The sequence below is a fragment of the Piliocolobus tephrosceles genome, chromosome 9, assembly GCF_002776525.5.
Source record: "Piliocolobus tephrosceles isolate RC106 chromosome 9, ASM277652v3, whole genome shotgun sequence".
NCBI lineage: Eukaryota > Metazoa > Chordata > Mammalia > Primates > Cercopithecidae > Piliocolobus > Piliocolobus tephrosceles.
In genome coordinates, this window is record NC_045442.1 from 82943914 (window position 1) to 82971438 (window position 27525).

Here is a 27525-nt window from a genome sequence, read left to right on the forward strand (position 1 = left end):
TGTGCCTTAAATATGTAGTTTCTAATTTTTTTCTGGTGTCCTGGCATGTTGTCCAGGACCGTTGTAATTCCTGGACTCAAGTGATCCTCTCACCTCAGCTTCCCCAACGCTGAGAGTACAGGCCCCATTCGCTCTTTTGTCTTAATTTTGGCAAAAATTTCTTGGATTACAGTTTTTAATGTTGCTTGTTCCCCTGCTTTTGCTTTTTCCAGGGATTCCTAGTATGTAAAAAATGGAACAATTTTTGTTACTTTCTTTAGAATCCTATTATTTCATCATTTCTTTTTTGGTTTTTAGAATTATCTTCCTTCTCACTTTCAAATTCTTGAAGGCATTATCTGTAACATTCATTCTTGTGTTCCTTGGGTTTTATTCTTCATTTCTCAAATACATTTTTAAATTTATAATTATTTACTGAATCGTGTTCTCACATTTCTGAGTTTCTTCTGATGTTTCTCATGCTTTATATAATTTTCTTAATGTTTTTTAGCTCATTTTGAAATACAAATAGTGGTTTTAATTTTAATCTCTTGTGTTTCTGGCCTTCTAGCATGATGTATTTTTCTGTAAGGAGGATGTTGTTTTGCTCCCTATTCATTCCGTGTTTTATTTTTTTTTTCTTTTTTCTTTTGAGACGGAGTCTTACTCTGTCGCCCAGGCTGGAGCGCAGTGGCACGATCTTGGCTCTGTACAACCTCTGCCCCCTGGGTTCAGGCAATTCTTCTGCCTCAGCCTCCTGAGTAGCTGGTACTATAGGCACGTGCCACCATGCCCAGCTAATTTTTTTGTATTTTTAGTAGAGACAGGGTTTCACCATATTGGCCAGGCTGGTCTAGAATTCCTGACCTCGTGATCCGCCACCTCAGCCTCCCAAAGTACTGGGATTACAGGCGTGAGCCACCATGCCTGGCCCCTTCCCCATTTTGTTATAACTTCTATGAGATTTGGATCTGAAAACTTTGCCATGGGTCAGTTTTATTGGAAGTTCATTTTCCTGAATGTTTGGAAGAAGACATAGTGACTCAGGATAGCATTTCTAATTTCACAGAGTTATTTTCTGTTATGAAATACAGATTGCTTTTGAGGTCTCCTGTTTCCATTACTGCCCCTCACTTTTATGTGGGCCTCCTCTTTCCTTTGTTTCTGGAGAACCTTTTCCTGTTCAATTTCGTTTTAATTTTCAGCAGTTTTTTTCCTGTGCGAGTGAGGCTGTGTCCTAGAAGGGAGGTCTGGTTGGTCATTTTCAAGTTGACTTGACTCCTGTGTCCACTTCAACCCTTATGCTATAGGCTCTTTGCACCATCTGTATCTTCAAATTTGCCCACTGTTCATTCCAATGAATACTTGTTTGTTATTTGGCTTGTAGAGGGACATGGAAGAAGCAAATCAGTCTTTACCTCTCTCAAGCCTGGAGATTTGCAGGCACTGGTTTTATCTGTAACTGGAGATTAGAGTTCAGATTCAACACTAGTTTAAAAATCTGTATATGGAATACCGATACCCTGGAATCTAGGGCTGAGATTCTGTGCCTCGCACCTGCCCACAAGCCAAGTGCCTGCCTGTGGCAGTGACTTCTTAGTGCTCATCTACATCTAGATCTTCTTTAGCCCCAGACTGTTGGGAGCATTTAATTCCTTTGCTCCTGGATGTTTGGTGGGGTCAGGTGACTGATGCTGGCCAGTAGACTTTGAGGGAGGTTGTGTTACTTCTGAGTTGGCATAGTGAAAAACCCATGAAGATACTCTGGTCTCTTTCTTGCCTAGGATATCCCTGGTCATAGGATTCATTTGATGCGGGAACAAGGTGGTCAGCCTGGCTCTTTGAGTAACTGGAAATAACCCCTGCATACCCGTGTTGGGCATATTACATGAGACAGAAGTAAATTTCTGTTGTACTAAGCCATTGAAATTTTGGGGTTGTTACCACAGCCTCACTTAGACCTATGCTATCTAATATGGCAGCCACTGGCTACATGTGGCCATTGAGCACTTGAAATGTGGCTAGTCCTAGTTAAGAGGTGCTGTAACTTTAAAGTAATAACATTTGGAAAAAAGGTGTAAAATATCTAAATTTTTATATTAATTACATATTAAATAACATCTTGTATTCATTGGGTTAAATAAGATGCATTAAAATTATTTTCAGCTTTCTCTTTAGTTTTTTTCATGAAGCTGCTTAGAAAATTTAAAATTATACACGTGGTCACATTTGTGGCATTATCCACAACACTGACCCCTACCTTAGTAATTCTGTACCCCTCCCTCGTTTTGACAAAAGATGGGCAGTTGATTGTCTAGAGAAACTGAATCAGTTAAATTCCAGATTTGAAGAGAGTACAGAAGAGGAGTACACTGCAGATGGGGATTAAGCGGAAGTTGACCTACTGGATCAGGAGATACACCTCCTTGCCTTTAATTTCTGTCCATGTCCTTTTTCCACTTGTTTGCAGAGCACTGACAATTGAGAGTTATACACTTCACCTAGGAGACTGAAGTACTCTTTTGTAAGAAACTGAATGGCTTCAGGGAAGAGATCAACAAAGCCTGATACTTAAGGCTGTCTGTATCTGCACAAGCAGGAGTTACCCTGCAGTTAAGCCTGCTAGTTCACAAGCCCCACCTACATGCAGAGAGGGTCTAGTTGGGGTTGACGAACCACCCATTATGTGAACAGCACCCAAGATATACCAGACACTGGTGGAAAACTTCTAACAGGAATTAACTCGTTAAGGGAAAGAGAATAATAATGTGAGTCTGTTTGCATATCATCAGGGATCTGTTTGTATATTAAGATAATTCAGATAACGAGAGTACAAGTGAAAAAATGAGTCTGTGATAAAGCTCTACTCCAGACATCCCCACTTCTACAATAATTTTTTTCCAATTTTTAAAATCAAGGTAAAATATACATACCCAAAATTTATCATTTTAACCATTTTTAAGTATACAGTTCAGTGGTATTAAATACATTCATAACATTGTACAGCCATCACCACCATCCATCTCCTATACTCTTTTCATCTTGTAAAGCTGAAACTGTACTTGTAAAACAACAGCTCTCCCTTCTTCCTTCCCCCATCCTTGGCAACCACGATTCTACCCCCATCCTTGGCAACCACGATTCTACTAATGTCTCTCTGATCTTGACTACTATAAGTACCTCGTATAAGTTGCATTTAGTATTTTTCTTTTTGGTGGCTGGCTTATTTCACTTAGCATAATGTCTTCAAGGTTTATGTTGTGGCATGTCTCAGAATTTCCTTCATTTTTAAGGCTGAATAATATTCCATTTTATGCATATACCACATTTTGCTTATCCATTCATTCACCCACAGATACTTGGGTTACTTTCACATTTTAGCTGTTGTGAATAATGCTGCCATTAATGTGGATATGCAAATAAAAGAGTATTGTAAACAAATGCCAACAAATTGGATAACCTAAATGAAATGGACCGATTCCTAGAAACACAAAATCGACTAAGACTAAATCATGAAGAAATAGAATATTTGAATAGACCTTTAACTAGTGAGGAGATTGAATGAGTTATCAAAAATCTGACAAAGAAAAACCCTGGACCTGACGGCTTCATTGGTGAGTTCTGCCATACATTTAAGGAAAAACGAATACCATTCTTCAAGTGAAAAAAAAAAAAAAAAAAACTGGAGAAAGAGAAAACTTTCCAACTCATTCTATGAGGCCAACATACTACACTGACACCAAAGTTAGACAAAGTTAGTTACCACAAGGAAACTACAGATAATACCCCTTAGGAACATTGATGCCAAAATCTTCAACAAAGTACTAGCAAAATTTCCTCTGATATTTTAAGAAGTTTGCTGAAGTATGAATAGTTCTTTGGTTAATATTTTTTTGAGATGGAGTCTCGCACTGTCGCCCAGGCTGGAGTGTAATGGCATGATCTCAGCTCACTGCAACCTCTGCCTCCCAGGTTCAAATGATTCTCCTGCTTCAGCCTCCCGAGTATCTAGAATTACAGGTGCCTGCCACCATGCCTGGCTAATTTTTGTACTTTTAGTAGAGTCGGGGTTTCACCATGTTGGCCAGGCTGGTCTCGAGCTCCTGACCTCGTCATCCGCCCTCCTTGGCTCCCAAAGTGCTGGGATTACAGGCGTGAGCCACCGTGTCTGGCCAGCTAATAATTTTAGGGAGCAGATGAAGAGGTCTTCAGTTTGCTTTTAGCTCAGGTTTTTTTGTTTTAAAATTTATTAAGTGGATGGAAAGAAACATGTTAACTGAAGATTGAAGTTGGCTGAAGTATGAATAGTTCTTTGGTTAATAATTTTAGGGAGCAGATGAAGAGGCTTTCAGATTGCTTTTGTCTCAGGATTTTTTGCTTTAAAATTTATAAAGTAAATGGAAAGAAACATGTTAACTGAGGATTGGTGCTAGTTTTTATTGACAGGTCATTTCCTATAGGGAGAGCAGTAGTATAAGCAAAACAACAAAATATTCAAAATTCTCAAATAAGTACTGTTTATTATTGAAAAACTCAGATAAATTAGAAGTTATTTTTTCCCTCTATTGAGCAGCAGTTACGTATGCTAGAATCATAGTTTGAATGATTCAGACTTTATGAATGAATCATAGTTGAATGATTCAGACTTTGTACCTGTGATCTGACACACCTGAATTGGAGTTCCATCTCTGCTACCCACTTTATTTGACTCCATAGAGAAATTACTCAAGCCCCTTAAAAGACAGACACTGAAATAGGATACAGTTTCCAAGAAGGCAAGTTTTTGGATTTTTTTTTTGTTGTTGTTCATTACTGTATGCTGAGGTTTAGATTAATTTCTGGGACCCAGAACTAGCACTCAGTAAATACGTTGAATGAAAACGAAGAATTCCTGCCTCCGAATTGTTTTGGGGATGAAATGCGGTAATGCATGTAAAGCATTGGGCCTGCAAGTGAAGCCAACCACATACTCTTACGTTCTTATTTCCCTGACTGTATCCTCACACATGAAGGAATGGCTACTTATTATTATTGCTACTTATTTTTTAAAGCCACTTACATCTCTGGAGATCTCTGTATGTGTGTTAAAAATACCATGTTTTGTAACAATTGGCCTGTCCTAGAAAACTTTTCAATTATATAGAATTTGAGATCTTTACAACTTTTTTTTTTTCTTTTTGAGTCTCGCTCTGTCTCCCAGGCTGGAGTGCAGTGGCGCGATCTCAGATCACTGCAGTCTCTGCCTCCTGGGCTCACGCAATTCTCCTGCCTCAGCCTCCTGAGTAGCTGGGATTACAGGCATGCACTGCCACGTCCAGCTAATTTTTGTATTTTTAGTAGAGACAGGCTTTCATCATTTTGGCCAGGATGGTCTCGATCTCCTGACTTCGTGATCCACCCACCTGTAATCCCCAAGTGCTGGGATTACAGGTGTGAGCCTCTGCGCCCAGCCACAACTTGAATTTTCATAGCAAACTATTTTTTTTTTGTCAAATTAGAAATTTATGCTTGAAACCTAGTGCTTCTTTTGCCTATGCATCTCATCTCTTAAAAGTAATGACACTTACCACGTCTGCCTCACGGGTTATGGTAGTGGTTGTTACCCTTGAAATTACCGGTAGGGTAGCAGTCTCCAGGCATACCATGGGTTCTTCAGTTACGAGTGGCATAGCTTATGTACATGTTAACTGAAGAATAAACGGTTTTTCCAACTTCCTGCAATACTCTCATTTATGCCTGTAATGTGAATTGTCCAGAGGAGAATTTGTCGTCAATTGATGATTAGACTGATGGTTTCTGCTAGCTCTGGCAAAAGGTGAATCTAGTTGCTTTCTAGCACTTTTCCTACTAACCCTGCTTCTCACCCTGTACCTAATACCACATTTTTAGTTTAGTTTTTGTTTTGTTTTGTTTGAGACAGAGTCTAACTTTCTGACACCCAGACTGGAGTGCAGTGGTGTGATCATAGCTTGTCTGCAGCCTCGACCTCCCAGGCTCAAGTGGTCCTCTCACCTCAGCCTCCTGAGTAGCTGGGACTACAGGATTATGCCCCCATTCCCGGCTAACTTTTTGAAAATTTTTGGATAGAGATGAGGTTTTGCCACGTTGCCGTGGCTGGTCTCAAACTACTGGGTTTAAGCAATCCTCTTGCCTTGGCCTCCCAAAATGTTGGGATTATAGGCATGAGCCACTGCACCCACAATCACCTTTTTAGTTTGGAAGATGACATCTTTTTTTTTTTTTTTTTTCTTTCTTAGAGAAGCTTGAGGGTACCAAATTAAGTTCTGTCAGTTTCTTCTGTCTCTACCTCAAAGATCACTGTATGACTTCTTTTCTTCCTTCTCGTCTGTTTCACACGAAGTTTTCCCTTTTTCTAAGGCTCAGTCCTTATCATCTGAGACCTCCCTCTCATTATCCGTCTCTCCATCCTTGGCTGTTTCTAGTTCGATTGTAACGCTGATCAAATCTCCTTCAAGTTCAAAACTAAACCAGTAAAACCTTCCCTTGATATTGCCATTATCTCAGAGCTATGTACCGTGCTCCTTGCCCTCCCCGCTGGACTTCTCGGGATGCTAGTTGATGCCTATGTGGCACCTGTCACTGTTTCATATACTTCTTCCTGGCCACTGCCTGGTTGTCATCTACCACTTCTCTGGAATCAGCAACCCCAATAGCAGATTTAACTGCTGATTCCATGGTTTTTGTTACTTGTCCTTTTTTGCAGTGTTTTAAATTATAATCATCTTTTCACTTATTGTTTTAAGGAAGGTCATTTAAAAAAAGCATCCAGCAGTAGAAAATTTGGAAAATACGGAAAGTATAAAGATGACATTTATCAACTGTAATACCAGCAGTACCTATTGTTAAACTTAGGGCATGTCATTTCCATCGCTCTCTTTTTAAATGCATTAAACAGAGAAGGATCACAAGGTTATTTTGTGATCTGATTTTTTCTGTCTTAATATATTGTGAGTATATTTCCAAGTACTTATTTTCGTGTGGCATAACGTTTGTAGTTACACAAAGTGGCGGTGTTGAGACTGCCCTGGTTCAAATCCTGGCTTCAATTACTGCTGCAGTGTGACCTGAAGAAAGTTACTGCTCTGAGTTTTAGTTTCCTCATCTTGAAAATAGTGGTAACATTCTTAACTAACTTCTGGGGTTGCTGTAAGTATTAAGTGAGCTAACACATAGAAATAATTCTTCACACTTAATAAACATCAGCTGTTGTTACAATATTGTCTGACTGTACTATAATTTACGTTATTTTTGTTTTTGCTTGTTCTGCCATCATTAAGCGTGTTGTAAGACCATATGTGTCACTAAATCTGGGTGTACAACTTTTTTTTTTTTTTTTTTTGAGACGGAGTCTCGCTTTGTCACCCAGGCTGGATGGAGTGCAATGGCACAATCTTGGCTCACTGCAAGCTCCACCTCCTGGGTTCACACCATTCTCCTGCCTCAGCCTCCCGAGTAGGTGGGACTACAGGCGCGTACCACCACGCCCGGCTAATTTTTTGTATTTTTAGTAGAGACGGGGTTTCACCATGTTAGCCAGGATGGTCTCGATCTCCTGACCTTGTGATCCGCCCGCCTCGGCCTCCCAAAGTGCTGGGATTACAGGCGTGAGCCACCACGCCCGGCAGCATGATTTTTTTTAAATGTGGATTTTTATTAGTAGGATTGCTGTGCTAGTGGGTACATCATGCACGCTGCTAAGTTGCTCTCTAGAGAGGCTGCATTTATACCTCCTAAGGCTGTACAGGAGACCATTAGCTTCATTACATTTTCCCAAGAAACTTTATGCTATTGCCCACATTTTATGCTGCTCCCTTGCTAAAAGTGAATGACAATATGATCATGTTGTTACCTCTCTCTTGCCAAAATGTTGGACTTGATGGTAAGGGGGTCACTGTGACATCATCATTACCCACAGATGTTTCTTTTTTCTCCCCCCTCCTCCCCTCCTCTTTCCTGCCTCCTCTTGTTTCTTGAGAGGGGTTCTTGGCTCTGTCCAGGCTGGAGTGCAGTGACACAATCATGGCTCACTGCAGTCTGGACCTCCCAGGCTCAAGTGGTCCTCCCACTTCAGCCTCCTGAGTAGCTGGGACAGCAGGCACGGACCACCACATCCAGCTAATTTTTGTATTTTTTGTAGAGAGGGGTTTTTACCATGTTCCTAGGCTGGTCTCGAACTACATGTTCCCAGGCTGGTCTCAAACTCGTGGGCTCAAGCGATCCACCCACCTCGGCTTCCCAAAATGCTGGGATTACAGACCTGAGCCAGCATGCCTGCCCTCACAGATATTTCTTGATCTACATTTTATTCATTATTTAGGTTCATCTTCAGCATGTGTCATGTATTTATATACAGGTTCTAAATCTTTCCATTTGAAAAATACTCATTTTTCTATCCAAAATGAATTCAGTTTTTCTTTTTATTCTAGTCCCAGTCTGCATGAGTAAAACCCCAAGGACCCTATATCCCGATTTTACTGTTTTTTGTTAGTGGTTTGAAACAGCTTTATTAAGATGTAATTCACATACCGTACAATTATTTAAAGGGCATACTTCAGTGGTTTTTAGTATACTCACGGATCTGTACAACCATTATCACAGTCATGTGCAATTGGTTCAGGATTTGGGAAGAAAATGTATGGCATTAGGATTAAAAGTACAGTGTTTAGAGTCTGGGTTTGAATCCCAAATCTACCATATATTAACTGTGTGACTTTGAGAAGGTTACTTAATCACTATGAGCTTCAGTCCCCCCCCCCCCCCCCTTTTTTTTTTAAAGGCAGAGTCTCACTCTGTCACCCAGGCTGAAGTGCAGTGGTACAATCTCAGCTCACTGCAACCTCTGCCTCCTGGGTTCAAGCAATCCTGTCTCAGCCTCCCAAGTAACTGGGATTACAGGCCAGCATGCCTGCCTAATTTTTGTATTTTTAGTAGAGATGGAGTTTTACCGTATTGGCCAGGCTGGTCTCAAACTCCTGACCTCAGGTGATTTGCCCGCCTCAGCCTCCCAGAGTGCTGGGATTATAGGTGTGAGCCACCGTGCCTGGCCTGGGCTTCAGTTTTCTTATCTGTAATATGGGATTACTAGTGGTATGTGCCCCATAGTCTTATTTTAAGGATTAAGCCAGATAATAAATGTATAGAATTTAGCACAGTAACTGGCACATAGTAAATGTTTGATAAATGGAACTCAGTAAATATTGTTGCCAAAATTTGTTCTTAAATCAACCAGCAAGTGTTTGATGCTATTAGGCATTGTTATTAAATATTGGAAGGGTGTTTCTACCAGTGATTCAGAGGGTTTTCTGTATCCAGCAAGCTTTTAATACAGCTTCTTGTATTATTCTCCCGTATAAACTTCTAATTACTCTCTGAAAATACAGTTGGTTTCCTATTGATGGAGAACAATAATAGTAGCTTACACTTAGTGCTTACTGTCTGCCTGGCACTGTTCTAAGTGCCATACCTATATTAACTCCTTTGATCCTCATTTTACAGATTGAGTACGGAGGAGGTTAAACAACTTGGTCAAAGGATTACAACAGGTAAGTGGTGGAGCCAGGATTCTAACCTTGGTACTCAGTCTGGCTACAGAGCCCATGCTCTTTCTTAATCTTTGTATTCTTCTCTTCCTAAAGAATGGTAGATGCATTTCAAACATCCTGACATCTTGGCTGCTGAGGATTCTGTATGGAAAAGCACTATGAGGTCTTTAATGTTTGGTTGGAAGGAGAACTAAAATGAACAGTTGTGTGTGCTGTAGGCATGGGCCTTAGGGCAGCTGTGTATTTATCATCTGGGTCAGACTGTACATTGATGATCCTGCTTCACCACCATAGAATCCAGACCCCCCATAGGGCCATGACCAGCCACAAAGTACCCTCCCTGACCCTCCCTGTGGAATGCCTGTTTGAACTTGAACTACTCCCTCCTTGCGTAGTATCAAATCCTGCGGATCCTTGGAAGGCCACCTTAAATTACTTCCCACCTGTGAAGCAGTAAACTTCAGTGCTTTTCGATTAATCATCATGTGTGGTGATATGACATTTGCAATATCATCTGTTACCATTTATTTAAATTTGAATATCTTTATGTCTTGGCTCCTCGTGTTGATTACATGTTTCTTGCAGGCAGGTAACTATATCTTAAATTTTTTTTTTTTTTTTTTTTAGATGAAGTGTTGCTTTGTTGCCCAGGCTGGAGTGCAGTGGCACGATCTCAGCCCACTGCAAGCTCCACCTCCCGGGTTCACACCATTCTCCTGCCTCAGCCTCCAAGTAGCTGGGACTACAGGCACACACCACCATGCCTGGCTAATTTTTTGTATTTTTAGTAGAGACGGGGTGTTACCGTGTTAGCCAGGATGGTCTCGATCTCCTGACCTTGTGATCCGCCCGCCTCGGGCTCCCAAAGTGCTGGGATTACAGGCGTGAGCCACCGCGCCCGGCCTTAAATGTTTTAAAATTTGCTTTAATGGCTCCTGGAAATATTACCAAGTTGTTTGTGTGTGTGTGTGTGTGTGTGTGTATTTGTATGTATGTATGTTTCTTTCAGTCTCACATGTCTGTCGATAATAGAATATCTCTGAAATTCAAACATACCTAGCCTCACAAACTTAGTCGCAAAGGTACTGCTGTGTTTTTGCAAGAAGGTGGGCAGTCCCTAGGCGGCTGTTGGATTATGTGCATTGTGTTGGGGTAGTAGTTGCTGCTAATTGCCTGTCTGCAGCTCCTCAGAACCTGTTGTTGCTTCCTTTTGAAACTTTCCTTGATTGCCGGAGTTGCTGCTCATCCTGCATCCAGGCCCCTCCCTTAGGCATGTGACTCACGGATTTAAAAGACAGTGCTGTGTGGTAATTAACTACCTACCTCTCATCACATAGAGATGAGAACTTAAATGTAGGCTTCCCAGCTAAAACTTTCTTCCCTGTGTGTTTATCCACCCACGGACATGTAGCAATGCTGTCTCACACCTGGCCTTTTGGAGGAAATATTGCTAGAATTACTTCTCTTGTTTGAAATCGCTAGTTGACATATTCCTGTACAAGTGATGGATTTTACATGGGTGCTCTTAATTGAAAATAATTTCATTTTCTGTAACTTCTAGAGTTTTGTTAGTTTATTGATGCACACATCTTGGGTGGGTGACAACTGGGTTTTTTGTGAAGATAACTTTTAAGTTTTTAGTAAATAACAATTAAGTATTACTTGACAGCTTAATTGGACTCAATTCTGACATGACCCGTACATCCTTAAGGGAACAGATGGTTATCATTTTCTATGAAATGTAATTAGTTTTTCAGGAAACTTTGTCCACATAAAGGAATTGATTCCACCCTTACTACCTGCTTAGCAATCCTGAAAAATATTGTAAATACAATCTTAGAGTATGCATCATTAGGAAATAAATCTATTTTGAGAAATAAATTTTAACATACACAATAATAGGACATTTAGAAATGTTATTTTCTAAATATATTAGAAATAATAGGACATTTAGAAATGACATTTTTTCCCTTGCTTTTTTTTTGTTTTGAGACAGGGACTCATTCTGTTTCCTAGGCTGGAGTGCAATGGCACGATCATAGTTCACTGTAGCCTCAACCTCCTGGGCTCAAGCGATCTTCCCACCTCAGCCTCTGAAAGTGCTAGGATTACAGGGTTAGCCACCAGCATCCAGCCAAGAAATCCCATTCTAATGTATTAGTATGGTTTTATCTATTTTAGCTGTGTAAAAATCTTTGTGAATTATATATAGTGTAATTGAATTGCCAAAATAAACGTCCTTGCCCTCAAATTGCTTATGATGTTGTTTCTGAAGCACAGACATAATCTTTTGACCTTTTAAGCAAAAATTAATTTTTCATTCAACTTTTTTTTTTTTTTGAGACAGGGTCTTGCCCTGTTGCCCAGGCTAGAGTGTAGTGATGCAGTCATGGCTTACTGCAGCCTCAACTTCCCAGGCTCAAGTGATCCTCACACCTCAGCCTCCTGAGTAATTGGCACTACAGGCACGTGCCACCATACTTGGCTAAACTTAACATTTTTTTGTGGAGATGTGGTCTTGCTCTGTTGCCTAGACTGATCTTGAACTCACGGGCTCAAGTGATCCTCCTGCTTCAGTTGCCCGAAGTACTGGGATTATAGGTGTGAGCCATCGTGCCTGGCCTTTCATTCAACTTGTAATTCACAATTTCCAGAAAAAAGCTTTGAAATTACTGATAGAGGAAAGATCTTTGGGACTTGCTTGTAAATGTGTTAATATTTGATTTTAATAAGCTCTGTCATACTAACACTGTTTATTAAGCTTTGTGGTATAATTACTACCCATAACTAAAGAATGAAATATTTATTTTCTGCAAATTGTTAAAAATTTATAAATTGATAGAAAAATTGAATGAATAGTGAACACTGTTGTGTCTTTCGCTAACTCAGCGGCTCACTTGCTAACATTTGGCTCATTTGCTTTCTCTTTCTCTCTGTTTATGAAGACATACATACTTTTTTAATTCCCCTGAGCCATTTGAAAGTAACCTGCAAACACCTTGACATTTAACTCCTAAACATTTTAGCACATGTATCCTAAGAACAGGGTTGTCTTGCTGAGGAGTTACATTATCATGCTTAAGAGATACGGTATTAATGCAGTATTATCTAACATATGATCCCTATTTAAATTTCATTTATTTTCTCCCCCAGAACAGTTCTTTATAGATGTTTTAATTTTTGATCCAGAACCGAGGAAAAAAATGTATCTATATCTATAGAGAGCTAAATATATCTATATTTGATCCAGAAACCAATCAAGGAAATACACACACACACACCCCCTTTTGGCTGTCATAGTTCTTTAGTTTCCTTTACTTTAGGATAAGCCACCACCCGGCAGTGGTCTTTTATGAAATCTCATCATGTTTTTTCTTTTCTTATATAAGCTATCCCACAATTTGCTGATTATATTTCATGCCTAAATTAAAATAAAAATATTTTGGAACGAATATACTATATAGATGGCATTAATTTTCCATTACATTACATTAGGAGGAGAAGTAACTTTTTTTACATGTTGTTTTTTCTGCTGTATAATAGTTCAGTATTTGTTTTAATATACTGCTGTTAAAGATTTGTGATACTGTGTCCTTAAATTTCAAAACAGAATTTTGTAGTTTACTCTTAATTTTGTTAGTATGTTATATTCCAAAATTATAGAAAGTGCTGTAATAGACATTTATGTAATGTGGGCATACATTTAAATTTTAAAAAATCTTTTAAATTGTTAAAATATTAACATTTAATCGTATCTGCTCCAGATAGGTTTAATTTTACAAGGATCTATCTACCTATCTATCTATAATGTATATATCCATTTTAAATAATAATAATAATACATGAATAAATCTGGCCCAACTTTCTGTCTTAAGAAATGTAACAGCAACTTTGAACTCCTTCATCCCTTAAGACAGTTACTCCTCCCTTCCCAGAGGTAACCATCCTCCTAAATTTGATGCCATTCCCTTAGTTTTTTCTTGTTTTACCACATTTGTGTTGTCTCTTTAACATACCTTTTTTTTTTTTTAGGTTTTCTTGTTTTTGAGCTTTATACGAATGGAATTATTCTGTATGTATTCTTCTTGGACTTGATTTTTTTATTTAACATTACAATTTTGAGATGTCATTTATGTTGACATTCTTAGCTGAGGTTCATTAATTTTCATTGTTAGGTGATATAATCCAAATTATTGGAATATGGAGTATTTCATGAATATACCACAATCCATTTTACTGTTGCTTTACACTTGGGTTTCACCTAGTTTTTGGTATGGAAAAAACTGCTTTAAATACTCTTTTGCGTGGTTTGTGGTAGCTAAGTACAAAAGGTTCTCTCTAGGTTATATACATAGACCTGGAATGGTTGAGTCTTGGGTGTGTACACCATCAGCTTTACTAGGTATGGCAGAATGTCTTCTTTTACATAATTGTGGAATAAACCAAATGAGTTCAAGAGGAGCAAGTTTGTGAGAGGATGGACAAGTGAGATAGTGAGTTACATTTCGTGTGTTTTGAGTTTTAGCCTATTTAGTTAGAAATGTTAAGTAGGCATTCGAGATGTGTTTACTTTTTTAGCTCCACCCATCTTTGTTTTTTCGTGGGTTTACTCATTCAGGTGTGTCATCTTTCCCTTCTCCTTAAAGTGGCCTTTAAAGAAAAAAATTGCAATATCATGGGACGACAATTACTTGATCGTAATAGAAGATGTGTTCAGTTTTTATATCTTCAGTCTCAGGCCATCCATCATATGCAACCTTTTTATTTTTCTGGACCTTGAACCACAGAACTACATTAAGCTAGTTTGCTGTTTTCCAGGGATGACATAAAGAAGTGGGTAGAGGGTGATGCTGTTAGCAAGTATGCATTCCAGGTAGTGGTTCGCAAAGGGGAGAAAACGTAACAGAAAGATGGGTGCAAGCTAAAACAAATAAACCAGTAAGTAAGTAAAAAACCACAACACTCTTTTGTGATTATTTAGATCTGAAACAAATAGCAGCATGTATTAATAGTCCCTGATGATTTCACTGTATTGTAGCATAACTCTGGTATTCATAATGTCAATTCTGAATTTCTTTATATGTTGAGAGAGTGTAATCACGCACATTTTAGCAGATCTGGTGAACTGCTAAATCTAGAATCACTCCCTGATAATTCCTGACTTAACAGTAGAAATTTAGCTGTTTTATGTGGTGAAATTATTCTGGGAAGCTTGTTCCATGGGACATTTACCTATTAGCTAATAAAACAAATGGTCTATTGATACTTTCTCAAAAGCTCTGTAGAAAAAAAAAACAGTTGATATACAATATATTTCTCTACTGGCTGAATTGGATTTACTTGGAAAAGGAAAGAGGGTGTTATCAAAAAATAAATGTCTTATTAGGTTCATAAGTTGTAGAGCAAAAATGAGAATGTGGAAGTGTTTTTATGCTTCATTGTTGGGAAGAATAAATTGCAAAAGAACATAGAGCTGGGTGATTATCTGGGGTTCATTCTGTTGCAGGTGCCACCCCTAGAACAGATCAGCACTCCCCTCGGAATAGTCACCCCTTCACCGAGCCAGAGCAGGAGGGATACGGAGGGAAAGGGCCCTTTCCCAACTTTAGACTGAGCACCCAGAAGTCGACCCGGGACTGCTGTTTTGTTTCTAGGAAACTGGAAACCTTGGCAGAATTGAAATTTCCTAGGTGATTTTTTTCTTCTTTGCTTTCCAAAAAATAAACTTGTATGTACACACATATATATATACACTCACACCTACATAAAAGAAAGATAATTTCAAAGAAATATTATATCTCGTATAGTCCTTGAACAGTTATTTTACTATTCAAAGTAGGTTCTTTAAAATTTTAAATTTGAAATAAGTATGATTTATAGGAAATTGCAAAAAAACAGTAAGGAGAGTTCCCTTGTGCCCTTCACCTTTCCCTTAGTGGTTACTTCTTAGTACCCACAGCACAACATTAAACTAGAAATTGACATTGGTACATTTTGTGTGTTCAGTGCTGTGCTGTTTAAACATATATGTAGTTGATTTGTGAACCACCATGGCATCAAGACACAAATGCTACCACCACCAAGATCTCCCTTATGCTGCACACACCTGCCCCATGGCAGCCAGTAATCTGCTTTTCATCTCTATGATGTTGACATTTCGAGGATGTTAATAAATGGAATCACATAGTATGTGACCTTTTTAAATTAGCTTATTTTCACTTGGCCCAATTCCTTGAGATCTATCCAAGTTGTGTGAATCAACAGTTCTTTCCTTTTTATTGCTGAGTAGGATTCCATGGTTTGTTTAACCGTTCACCTTTTGAAGGATAATCTTTTCCCCTAGTTTTTGGCTTTTAACAGTAAAGCAGCTATGAACATTCAGGTTCAGTTTTTTGTGTGGATATAAATTTTTATTTCTTTGGGAGAGGTGCTGTTGAAGAAAAGAAATTATTCAGTGACACTTGTTAAAGCATGGTAAGGAAGGCGTTATTCAGGATCATCCCTGTAAGTGTAGGAACCACTACAAGAGTGTCTTACAATGGGTGGGTAGAGAGTGTGGCCTCAGTGCTGGATGTAGCATGGGCAAGTGGGAATTTGTAGCCAAGGAGCTGAGTGAGGGCCAGTGGATGGAAAAATTCTCAAGAGGAAACGTCAGGTGTAAGGGTTTTCTGCCTAAACTGACCTTAACAGAATTCTTTCTTGCTAAAGACAGGCCAAGGTGATCAGACATCAGCTGGAGGGTGGCAGAAGATGAAGAGGGTAATCAGATAAAATGATGGGAGGTTTGCTAATCTGGCTTAGGAGGGTTCTTTGCTAAAACAGGAATTTACAAGGAAGTACACAGATAGGCCTGGGAGAAAGTTCAGGAGTCTGGCTGAGTTGACCAAGCAAAGAATCTTTGCCAGAGCCCAAGGTTGTACAGTTGGTGGCTTACCATGTAAGTAGCTGTGCCATTTTACATGCTCGCTGGCAATGTATGAGAGATCCAGTTTCTTCACATTCGTGTCCACATTTGGTATTGTCACTATTTTTTTATTTTAGCTGTGCCAATAGGTGTGCAGGGATGGTTGCAGCATAGTTTGGTTTGCATTTCCCTGATGTCTAGTAATGTTGACCATATCTTTTCATGTGCGTATTTGCCGTCTGTGTATCCTCTTCAATAAAATGTCTCTATGTTTTTTGCCCATTTTCTAGTTGAAATTTTTTTCAGTTGTCGAGCTTTGAGATTTCTTTATATATCCTAGATGAGGCTTTTGTCACATATATTGTACAAACATTTTTAATTTTGTTGAAGTTCAGTTTATCGTGTTTTTTTTTCTTTCATGGATCATATTTTTGGTGTCATTCCCCATTCCCCACTCTCCAGCCCCAGATGGCCATGAATTTACTCTCGGTCTCTGTGGAGTTGCCTATTCTGAATATTTCCCATAAATGGAATCATATGTCTGGCTTCTTTCACTTACCGTATATTCAGGCCTTATCCGTGTTGTATCATGAACCAGTTTTTTTTTAATGGCTTCATTTATTTTTATGGTTGAATAATGTTCCACTGCATGGATAAGACCACATTTTGTTTAGCCATTTGTCAGTTGATCGGCAATTAAGGTTGTTTTCGCTTATTCATCTACACCAGTACAGCTGTGTGTGTACCCTGCAGCCCTGCACCTTCCTTATACAGGATGCACAGATGTACACATGTGAGCATCTGTGTGTACAGTTTTGTTTTCTTTTTTAAAGAGTGGAGGATTAACTTATTTTATAGTTGTGCTTTTTCTTTGATATTTGGGATGCCTTTTTATGTCTATACAAATAGATATATATCTCATTCTTTTAAAACACTATATAGTGTTTAGTGTGGCTGCTTAATTGATCCTATTCTAATAAACATTTATTTGACATTGGGTAACTTCCTGTTTTTCTTTCTTATATAACAGTGGCACCAGGTACAGTGGCTTACGCCTGTAATCCCAGCACTCTGGGAAGCCAAGGCAGAAGGATCACTTGAGCCCAGGAGTTCGAGACCCGCCTGGGCAACATACAGAGACCTCATTTCTACAAACAAACAAAAAATTATCCAGGCTTGGTGGCACTTGCCTGTAGTCCCAGCTACTTTGGAGGCTGAGGTGGGAGGATCACTTGAGCCCAGTAGGTCGAGGCTGCAGGGAATTAGGATCACACCACTGCACTCCAGCTTGGGTGACAGGGCAAGACCCTGACTCAAACAAAAAAATAGTGACACTAATCATCCTTGTACAAGTGTCTTTTTGGTGCATAGCTCATTTTACCTACTTTTGGATTTTTCTCTTCAATGCCATTCATCATTAACTTATTTAGAAGTGTATTGATTACCTCCTATAGACCAGGCACTGTACTGTATATCAGACACTAGGGACGCAAGCACTAGTAAAATACTATACTCGAGTTTTTTGTAAACACGATATACCTATAAATAGGTAATCATGGTTCACTGTGATAAGCACACAATGTGTTATTACTAAAATCCTGTGGAACAAGTAACAAAGGAATGTGGAGGATTAAAACAAGGGAGGGGATACTTGAGGTGGGTCTTCGTGAGGACAAATGGAAGTTCACTTGGGAAAATATAAGAACACTGAGTTTTGAAATAGAATTGCAAGTGTGAAGAAAGGGACCAGCACTGCATAGGGTGGCATATTTAGGAAATAGCAAATCCATAGTTTAATACAGTCATCAGGAAGCTGTTGGGCAGAGATTGTAGCAGAAGGGTAAGGCATGTTAGGTTAAATAGATTGAAAGCAGATTATAGCAGTCTGTGAATGTCCTAAAGAATTTGGACTTCATTTTGTACATAATTAGAAATAATTGAAAAAAATGTAGGCACACTTAAATTTTTTAAGTTCAGTAAATTTTTGTGCTGTGACACTTTATCACCTCCCACAATCACCCTCTTCTACCTCCTCACCTAGGCAACCACTGCTTGTTTTCTGTCTCTAAATTTGCTTTTCGTCAACATTTCATATGCATTGGAAACATGTAGTATGCAGTACTTTTACATTGGCTTCTTTCACCTAGCGTGTCTTTGAGGCTCATGTATGCTGTAATGTGTATCAGTATTTTCTGCCTTTTTATTGCCCTATGGCATTCCATTCTGTGGTGATGCCACACCTTATATGCTCAGCAGTTGATGGATGTTTGGATTGTTTCCATTGTTTGGTTATTATTAACAAAGCTGCTATGAACATTTGTAGATAATCTTTGTGTGGGCACATATTTCTCTCGGGAAGAGGAAATTTTGGATCTTGTGATGAGTTTATGTTTATATATAACTGTAAGAAAATTAGGGCACGGTAGCTCACGCTTATAATCCCAGTGACTCGGGAGGCTGAGGCGGGAGGATTGCTTGAGCTCAAGAGTCAAGAGGTCAAGGCTGAAGTGAGCCATGATTGTGCTACTGCACTCTAGCCTGGACAACAGAGTGAGACCTCACCTCTAAAACAACAAAGAAAAGAAAATTTACAGACTATTCTCCAAAGTGACTGCATCATTTTACAGTCCCGTCAGCAATGTATGAGGGTTCCAGCTTCTCCAGATGCTCATCACCACTTGGTATTGTCTTTTTGATTATGGCCATTCTAATGGGTATATAGTGTGTCTCTTTGTAGTTTTAACTTGCATCTTCCTAATGACAGGATGTTTATAATCTTTTCATGAAGCAGTTATATTTTAGAAACATGAGTCCAGTAGATAGAGGTAAGAATGGAGGTGAACTACATGAACGATGAGAGCCTACGTCAGACAGCATGTATAGAGATAGGGAGACATTTTAAAGGTACGTGAATCAACGTTAGAATGAGCAGCATTTAGTAACTCCTGAGTGTAATAGATGAAGCAGAGGGAGGTGGGGGCTTGTGATCCCAGGATTTTAAACTTTGGCAATTGGGTTCTTCTTGGCTAATGGTACTGCCATTAGCCAAAAAGTGACTACAGGTACATAAACAGATTTTGTGTTGGTGGATGATGGCTTTTATATTGATCTTGTTCTCTTGGTGTGCCACTGGAATAAACATTTAATAGAGTGTTTGGAAACATGTATCTAGTTCAAAAGAAGGATCTGGCCTGAGGTATAAATTTAGGGGAGTTTACATTGTGTAGGGAACAACTAAATTCATGAAAGTAAATGATGTATCTATTCCTAAGTCACCCTATCTGCTGAGTTACTTGTGGCAAGTTGTTTACACAGTAAAATAATTTAATATGAAAAGATCCACGTTAAGATGATTCTAGGATTAATTCATTCAGGCATGACAGCATCACCAAGGACCTCAGGTTCTTTCTATCTTTTAATGCTGCCACTGTTCTTGATCTGTTGGGTTGTCCTCATGGTCCAGTTCTTGTTTACACATTCAAACCCAGAATTGTATGCAAAAAGACTGGGAGCTTGTGTTTTTGCCTGGGTCTTTTTTCTTCAGCCAAGAAAACCTTTCCTAAAAGCTCCCTAGCAAACTTACTTTCTTGTCTTCTTGGCCAGAATTGCATTAGGTATGTATTACCACACTACCCACTGGCAAGGGGAATGGAAATTGTCACAGCTGGTTCAGACTGCAGCTTTCTAGCCTAAGTATCTTTTACTGTTATCTCTTCTGGAAGAATCCTTTTCCCCTTGCCTTTTGATTCTCTTCTGTAGTTGAGATAGGTTAGATTTTCCATGCAACCCAGTTTTATATCACTTAGTTGTTACTATTCAATACTTCACAACAGCAAATACTTGCCAAAATCCTACACTCTGTCATTCACTGTGCCAGATTCCAGGATACAGAAGTGAATAAGAAACTTGTAGTTTGACATAGATATAAGCTTAAACAGAAGAGTGCTGTGATAGGTTTGTACACTAAAGTTCCTTTGGACTGTGAATTTAGTACAACCGTTTTTTATGAGTAAAGGCATCGCAAGTTTCAAAGTCAGACTTATATTCAATTTATAAATGAACTTTTGGAAATTTAGAACACAACCCATTCATGAGTTGATCCTCCCGTTCTAGTTAGATGGTTACATGTTTATTATAGGAGTGCATGGTATACTAGCCTAAATTAACTGTTCATTTGAGTTATTTAAAGCTGAAACCACATTATGTTTTTCTGGAGCATAATGTTTGCGTTTTCTAGTTAACATACCAAAGTAACAGTAATATCTTTAGTTTAAGAACCCGACTGAAATGTTTGTAAAATGTAGATTGTTTTGTAATTTGGCTTTTTGTTTTTAATGGTCATATGAATGCAGCTATCGTGTTTGCAGTATTTGTACAGTGCATGGGGCACTTTTTCTGGGTGCTGAGAAGGGAGGAGAAATGATAGGGAAGAGGGGATTTGGAGTAGCCAAAGGAAAAAATGTGCAATCAGTGTTGTTGATTCCACCGAATTCTAAGAATTCCATTACATCTTGATATCTGGTACAAGCTCAAAGTTAATCTTAAATTTTGGCTTAGGGCATGGCCGTACGTGCTGGCTACTTGGGAGGCTGAAGCAGGAGGATCCTTAGAGCCTGGAAGGTCCAGGCTGCTGTGAGCCATGATCGTGCCACTGCACTCCAGCCTGAGTGACAGAGTGAGACCCTGTCTTTAAAAAGAAAACAAACAAAAAAGCACAAGCGTCCAGGCGTGGTGGCTCACGCCTGTAATCCCAGCACTTTGGGAGGCTGAGGCGAGTGGATCATGAGGTCAGGAGTTCAAGACCAGCCTGTCCAACATGGTGAAACCCCATCTCTACTAAAATACAAAAATTAGCTGGGCATGGTGGCGCGCACTTGTAATCCCAGCTACTGGGGAGACTGAGGCAGGAGAATGGCCTGAACCCAGGAGGCAGATGTTACAGTGAGCCAAGATCGTGCCACTGTATTCTAGTCTGGGTAACAAGCAAGACTCTGTATCAAAAAACAAAACAAAACAAAAAAGTGTTTTGGCCTAGATTGACTAAAAGAATATTTAAACTATTATTTTCTATAAAGCAAATCATACTAATAATAGAAATTAGTGAGTGACATTCTGAAACCTTATAGATAACTGGTATGATATCCATAATCAGTGTTTGTCCTTGGATTCTGCATGGGTAGTGAGCTTTAAATAAAGTATCTTGTTGGTTTAAGATTGAACCATTTTAATAATTTTGAAAACCAAGATATGTACATTTTGATGACAAGAAAAGATGTTTTGTAAGGGAAATGTGGGATCAAAATGAACTTTTTGTGTTTGTTTACAAATAATTATTAATGTTGAGGAAATTTTTGATGTTAGCTCTGAATTATGAATGTTAGAATATATTTAGAAATGTTTGATTTTCATTTTTTCCATGTCATTAAGAAGCTTGGATATGTTTTTTTTAAAGAATTGCCTTCTTCTTAATGTGTTTTCTACAACTAATAGTCTTAGAAATTTCAGACACAAAATCTTTGAAAAAATGACTTGTACTTACTTAGCGTTTTGTTTTGACTAACACCCCTGGTGGTTGTTGAACCACAAGTTCATAGTGTTAAAAGGCTGTGGTAAATTACCCAGTAAGCTAAGTGATTGAAGTTGTTTGGAACATTTTGCCCATGTACGTCCTATTTTTATGTGTATACATATTTATAGATTTGGGCTTATAGGACTATAGCACTATATTGCAAAGGTCCTAACCTTTACTTTATTCACACAACTTCCATTGTGTACAAAGTGACTTGCAGATCTGTACTGTGGAGCATATCCTTTCCTATGTCTTTTGTTTACCTCTGAGTAATGAAGTCAAATCTTACTTGATTTTCCTTAGCTAGTCTAATGTTATGTTTTATGTTATGTTATGTTATAGTTCTGGGATACATATGCGGGACTTAAATTCAGTCTTTAGGAAAGGTTTTCTAGGCCAGGCACAGTGGCTCACGCCTGTAATCTAAGCACTTTGGGAGACTGAGACAGGTGGATCACTTGAGGTCAGGAGTTCGAAACCAGGCTGGCTGACATGATGAGACCACGTCTCTACAAAAAATATAAAAATTAGCCGGGTGTGGTAGTGTTCGCCTGTAGCCCCAGCTACTCGGGCGACTGAGGTGGGAGGATTCCTTAAGCCCAGGAGTTTGACACCAGCCTGGACAACATGGCGAAGCCCCATCTCCACAAAAAATATAAAAATTAGTTGGGCATGGTGGTACGTACCTGTAGTCCCAGCTACTCGGGAGGCTGAGGTGGGAGGATTCTTTGAGCCCAGGTGGTGGAGGCTGCAGTGAGCTATGATTGTGCCACCACACTCCAGCATGGGCAACGAAGCCAGACTCCGTCTCAAAAAAGAAAAAGAAGAAAAGATTTTCTGAAGTTTATGTTGAGTGTTTGTACATGTGGGAAAACAGGGAAGAACAGATCATCTGGGGTCTGGACTTTGAAGATGGGGTGTTTGAAAGCTCTTTTGGTTATGTTATTCTCTATTTTTTAAACTTTAGATTTAGCCTGAAGCCTAAAACTTTTTAGCCAAGGAAACAATGTTTTAGTAAATAGTGCTGTAATAAACAATAGTTGGTAAGTTTACATGTTAATTTTATAATTTGATACATTGGAAATATCTGGTAGAATTAGAATCAGGCTATATATATATGAATATATGTATGTATATATATGTTGTGTGTGTGTTTGTGTGGTCAGGCTGGTCTTGAACTCCTGACCTCAAGTGTTCCACTCACCTTGGCCTCCCAAAGTGCTGGGATTACAGGCATGAGCCACCATACCCGGCCAGGCCATATATTTTTAAAACAGACACTTTGATGGATGGTTTTTACTTTTTGGGGATAAATTAATTTGAACTTTGTTTAATACAGTGATTGCCTCCTCTCTCTTCCATACCCTTAGGGAGGAATGGAGTAGTTGGCAAAGAATGGCTTTGGGGGAAAATCTCCCTATGCCATTTCTAAAATGGAAACAGTGCATTTCTTCTTTTTTTTTGAGAGGGAGTTTTTTGCTCTTGTTGCCCAGGCTGGAGTGCAATGGCGCTATCTCAGCTCACTGCAACCTCTGCCTCCCTGGTTCAAGTGATTCTTCTGCCTCAGCCTCCAGAGTAGCTGGGATTACAGGCATGTGCCACCACATGTGGCTAATTTTTGTATTTTTAGTAGAGACAGGGTTTCTCCACGTTGGTCAGGCTGGTCTCAAACTCCTGACCTCAGGTGATCTGTCCGTCTCAGCCTCCCAAAGTGCTGGGATTACAGGCATGAGCTGCTGTGCCTGGCCCGCATTTCTTTTCTTGATTAGTAAAAGGGAAATTAAAGATTATGAGCATTTCAGAAGAACACGAAACACCAACTCTTTATTTTTGCCTTCCCTCATTTCTCTGAGGGACAGCTTGAGTGTTTTATAGTCATATGAGGACTCTGAAAAATGTTAGAGACCTGGCTAAGTTGTGGGTAACTAGTGCATTGAGAAGACTTAAAGGCTCCTGAATGCAGACAAAGCATTGCTAATTGCATTCAGGGTCAGGCTGTCTTTAGCCAGACTATGAAAGATACAGCAGCCTGTCTGCTGAGTGGAGACTGTTGTCTTTAAGAAAGACTGCTACCTGATATGCTAGACCGTTTCAGGTTGCTGTCGTTTACATGAATTTAGTCATTATTGCCAAGACTGCTAAACCTCAGTGTGACACAAGTGATACTTCTAAATGGACTTCAAGACAAGGTATTTGACCTTGCAGTGGGGCATAGGCAATGTTCATACAGCTTTTAAAATACAAAACAGAATACTTTGCTATTTGAAGTTTCTGTTAAAAGATTGAATGAGATTATTTTTAATATCGCTAAGTAAATAGCAGACATATCTTTAAAAATCTTTTTATCACTTGAACCCAGGAGGCGGAGGTTGCAGTGAGCTAAGATTGTGCCACTGCACTCCAGCGGGGGTGACAGAACGAGACCCTGTCTCAAAAAAAAAAAAAAAAAAAGTTAATCTTTAATAGTTTCTATCTTTTAGATTTATGAATGCTTGCCCCTTAAAGGGTAAGGTGTTAATGGCAGTACTAATATACGGTAGTTTAGACCTATTCCACGGACTTAGCTCAACCAGTGCAATTAATTCTTCACCCTCACAAGTCCTAATGTTCTAGGTAGAATTGTGGCTGAAATTAAAACTGGTTATGAGGCTTTATAATAAAAAAGTAGAAAAAAGTGATATTAGCTAGATGGTCCAATATATTTTTGTCTAAGTAGGAATCTGAATGTTGTAGAAATGTACATTTTGGTGCTGCTTCTAGCTGTTTCTGTTCTTTTTCTTTTCAAATTGAGATGAGTTTTTTTTCTGTAAAGCTTAAGCTAAGATAGGAATTTATATGGAAGTACTGTTCCCACAGAACTAACTTTACAAATGTAAAGCTTGGGCAGAGGTTGAGGAACATGGTAAAGTGATAGATTTCTTAAAAACTGTAGAAATTTTCGTTGACTTTACGTTGAAAATGTATAGTTGTACATGTGAAACACTTCTAGTATTGCTTGTACATGTATTATTCTTACAGTGTTCCTTAAGTCTTAAATAAGTTCTTTTTTTTCTAAACAGACTTATGAAAATATGCATCAGTTTAATACTGTCTTGGAATTCATGAGATGGAAGCATAGGTCAAAGCTGTTTGGAGAAAATCGGAAGTACAGTTTTATCTAGCCACATCTTGGAGGTAAGGAAAAAAACATAATTAGAATAATACGAAATTTCTCATTTTTTAGTAGTTGAAAATAATCCTTCTACATTGCAACTTTATTTGAGCATTCTTCAGTTTCTTTGTAACACCACTTTATAGTAGCTTCTTTAGTTTCATTAATCATCTTCCTGATGAGTTAATAAATAATTCTAATATATTTTCCTCATAAATGTTGAACCTCTTCAGGAGTGAAAGGTATTTATTTCTTACTAATTACTTTCATAAATCTCCTTTTGGAAGATAAGCATTAAATGGTTTATATGTTTTTTTTCCCCCCCTAAGTTTGCAAGGCAGAGTTCAGAATGCAAGATTAGGCCAGATGTACCTGTAATCCCAGCACTTTGGGAGGCTGAGGCAGGTGAATCACTTAAGGCCAGGAGTTCGAGACTAGCCTGGCCAACACGGCAAAACCTTGTCTCTACTAAAAATGCAGAAATTAGCTGGGCATGATGGCGTAAGCCTGTGATCCCAGCCACCTGGGAGGCTGAGGTGTGAGTTGCTTGAACCCAGGATGCAGAGGTTGCAGTGAGCTGAGATCGCGCCACTGTACTCCATTCTGGGCAACAGAGCAAGACTCTGTCTCAAAAAAAAAAAAAAAAGAAAAGATTATATTGAAAAATGAATGTTTATGTTGTTCTGAAGTTTTTATGCTTTTTAGAATTCAGGATTTTTTTTTTTTTTTTAATTTTTTTTTTGGAGACAGGATCTTGTTTTTATCACCCAGGCTGGACTGCAATGGTGTGAGCATAGTTTCAACCCCCTGGGCTCAAGCGATCCTCCTGCCTCAGTCTCCCACATAGCTGGGACTACAGGCACACATCACCATGCCCAGCTAATTTATTTTTTTATAGAAACAGGGTCTCATTATCCGTCTGTGTTGCTCAGGCTGGTCTTGAACACCTGGACTCAAGTGACCCTCCCACCTCAGCCTCCCAAAGTATTGGGATTACAGGCATAAGCTACCACGCCCAGCCCAGGATAATATTTTTAGCATGTTAGAATAATAGATCTTTGGAAATAGAATTTAAAGAGGTAGGAGCTGCCAGAAATAGGAGGAAAGAAGCCATCCTAAGACAGTATGTACAGGGAAATCAGGCTTACTGTTTTAAAATCCATTTAGAGTCTAATGATCAGGTAGAAGGTTTGAATTCATTAGGGATCTACATTTTAAGAAATAGATAGGATGTATAGTTTTGTGAGGCAGTCTACGCTTACACTTCTGGAGGTGGCAGGCTTTGCTCGCTGCTTCTGTTAATACTTGCAGCATTCACTTGCCCTTCTTCTGCCCGTGCCAAACCACTGGATTAGCTCTTCTGAAAAATACTGTGACTCTCAAATTCTTTTATGAGGTTTCATATTGTTTGATTGGTAGAGCTGTGGTCATTTTTTTCTTTCTCAGTTCTTTTGGTTTCTATGACTGTATGCTCTTCTGATTCTACTTATTTAAGTACTCCTTCACCTTTTTTCCTTTCCCTCCTACTTTTAAATAATAATGACCTTCCCCAAAGTTTTATCTTTGAAATTCTTCTATCTTTTTTCTTATGTCTTTCCTAGTCTCATGATTTCCACAGTTGTCTCTAAAATGATCTCTCTCAACTTCCTATCTCAGTTGTGGCATTTTCTCTAAGCTTCGAGCCCATATTTTCAGCTGTTTACAGAGGGCTCAGCTTAGTGCCTCAGATTTCCTGTTATCTAGCACATCATTCATCATGAGCTCTGCACCTGCTATTTCTCCTTCTGTTAACGGACCTCTTTGTCACCCAGGCTCAGAGTCTTAGTGCTGTATCGGATTCCTCATCATTTGCTTCCTACCCTTAGGCACAAGTGAAGTCCTATCAGTTTTGCTTCTCTAATGTATCACAAATATTTGAATCCTCTCCTTCCGAATCCCCGTTCACCATCCAAGTTTAGGTCCTTACATTACATTTCACTGAAAATATTGCAGGAATCTCCCAACTTGTGCTTCTTCTCACTCATACTTCACTTTACATGTTGCTGCCAGCTTAAATTATCTTAAGAGATAATTTTGCTTGTATTGTCGGTGACAGTTTGCCTGTCTGCCAGAGTAAGGACAAATTCCTCTAATTTTAAAGATAGCATAGCTTTGCCTTCATCTGTCCATTTCTTTCACCCTTTAAACATTTATTAAACACCTACTGTATGCCAGGCATTGTGTTAGGTCAGAATGCAAAACATTAAATAAAAACAGGTTCCTGGCCATACTCAAAAAATAGTCTGTCTAGAGATGGATGAGCATGAAAACAGTTATTTAAGTGCAATCTGAGAAGTGCTATATTATAATTGAAAAGATT

At 38.9% G+C, this 27525-nt stretch overlaps 1 protein-coding gene across 3 annotated transcripts in view; it reads left to right on the forward strand.

Moving 5' to 3' along the window:
- Nucleotides 1-27525, forward strand: part of BMPR1A (bone morphogenetic protein receptor type 1A) — a 161238-nt gene that overhangs the window by 51098 nt on the left and 82615 nt on the right. For 2 of the 3 annotated variants that reach the window (XM_023226077.1, XM_023226079.1), the window contains exon 2: nt 25075-25189. The gene's annotated coding sequence lies outside the window, so the exon portion shown is untranslated. Of the gene's footprint in view, nt 1-9495; nt 9543-25074; nt 25190-27525 lie in introns of all 3 variants that reach the window. The other variant, XM_023226078.1, reaches the window with a different exon arrangement.